Source organism: Lygodium microphyllum, chromosome 1, assembly GCF_053477565.2.
Source record: "Lygodium microphyllum isolate KBCC chromosome 1, Lygodium_microphyllum_v1.1.10, whole genome shotgun sequence".
In the NCBI taxonomy this organism is placed as follows: Eukaryota; Viridiplantae; Streptophyta; class Polypodiopsida; order Schizaeales; family Lygodiaceae; genus Lygodium; species Lygodium microphyllum.
In genome coordinates this window covers 180,079,893-180,081,780 of record NC_141135.1, presented here as the reverse complement: position 1 = coordinate 180,081,780, position 1,888 = coordinate 180,079,893, and the positions used below count along the sequence as shown (strand labels likewise).

Here is a 1,888-nt window from a genome sequence, read left to right as displayed (position 1 = left end):
ATATGAGCTCAAGTGTGTTTGTGTGATGGTGCACATGTGTGGTCTTGTGTATGTCTATGCATGTTCATATGCAGTGCTCACAAAAACAGGGCCTTTAGTGTATCTTTTCCAAGCAAGATTCTCAAAAAACCGGTTGAAATTGAAGCTCGTCTTGATGAAAGCCGGCTAATTGTTTAGCATTTTAGTTATAAAAACCCGCTATTTTCCTCCCAAAACCGGCCGACTATAAGTCTGTTCTATTTTTCCATTGGATGGGAAAGAAGTTTTTCGTGAGCACTATTCGTATGTGCTTATGGGTGCCTGTTTGTTCTAGAGACATTAATGCATGAGAACAAGCGCTTCTTGGATTCACGAGACAAGTGGCGGCTGCAAATTGGGTGGGGTTTCTGAGCAACAAGGGCGGCCACTGCTAGAGGATAGCGGGAAATCGGGATTCAAGGAGCTGCTTTCTGACACGGCAGGCCGTCTGTGGTGGTAGGGGGGCTGCTGCAGTTTGACTGGAGAGAGGGGAGTAAGGAGCTTCGACAGGAAAAGAGGAGAGATGACTGCCGACTGAGAAGCGGCCCTGCTACTACGATCTAAAGGGGGGCCTGTTGCTAAGGAGGGGGGAACGATTCCGCAGTAAGGAAGGGAGCGAACAATTGCACGAACCAAGGAGGATAGCATAACGAAGAAGGCGGCTCTCCTGGAGTAAGGAGGCCTGCTATGAACGGAGGCTCCAGGGAATCGTGTGCTATAGCCGGTTAGAGAGGTTGGCGTCCTTCGATTTCTTGTGTGGCAGAGACTGCATCGTTTGTGGTCTAGGCATATGCAGAAGAAGGACGGATCTGCATGAAGGAGGGATGACCTTTCAACAATATAGAAGTGTGATAATGAGGAGAGGAGTTTTTGGGACGATTGAATCCTGTAGAGAAGGGCTAGATGATGATGGAGGGTGGCTTCATCAGAAGAGGGGATGCTTGCCTCACTAGGCTGGCCTGTCAGTAGCTCTGGTTGCTACTCTGTTCTTCTTCCGACGCGAGGAAACGTCTTCTTCATCGCATGATAGCTCTACCATTCAGAACTATCAGAAAGTGGTCTGTGAGCCTTCATAAGCATAGCCAACGTTCCTGAGCGTGCATCGCTACCACATGACAGCGTCTCAATCAACAACTCACCTCCCGAGAACAGCATATCGCCACTCTTGGATTGCACTCAGGATTTGAAACTTGAACCTCAAGAAGGCTACTGAGAAAGCAGAAGTGCCCTTTGAAACCTTGAATAGGGGAGCGACTGTGTCAACACAGGTAAAGTGTGCTTTATTCTATCTGTCTTCATAATCTTAACAGCACGCATGGACCGGAGCAGGGAACACAAGAGAGGACAGTCTCACTGAGCGGCCTGTTTGCAACTGCTCAGCTCGGGCGCTGCGGCGGCGCCGCCGCCGATTGTGATTTTGAGGAAGGGAAGTCTACTACAGAAAGCGAGCAGAGAGGGAGTTTAAAAGACAGCTGCGGCTGAAAGCGAAGAGAGAGGACTGCTATTGAGACCAGCATGTCGGGCCGGAGGTTCTAGGGTGGCGACTTGACCAAGGCTGAAAAAATGGGAGTTTTGTATAAAACTGAGAATGAAGGCCAGGTGGACCAGAGTGTAAGGATCTCCTGCAAAATTTCATCAGGCTTGCCATACACCTGCATCGTTTTAACAATATATTTTAATGCTCCCAAACCTCTCCCGCTAGAAATGACTTGTTTTGAACTTCTTTTACGGAAGGTGCAAAGTAGTCAAAGTGATGTCTCATGCTTAAGACTACTAGTTGCTCACGGTTATCCTGAAGAACTCGTGTCGCAATTTACTTCGTGTTTTAGGTTACCGATGGTAACAAGGGTTTTGAAGTAAAGAATAATTT

The 1,888-nt window shown here is 48.0% G+C and overlaps 1 long non-coding RNA gene across 1 annotated transcript; it reads left to right on the top strand.

Moving 5' to 3' along the window:
* The first annotated feature begins 357 nt into the window (after window positions 1-357).
* LOC148042039 (uncharacterized) lies at window positions 358-1,667 on the top strand. Its single transcript, XR_015692579.1, has 2 exons — window positions 358-1,286; window positions 1,399-1,667. It is a non-coding gene; the product is annotated as an uncharacterized LOC148042039 (long non-coding RNA).
* Window positions 1,668-1,888: the final 221 nt, after the last annotated feature.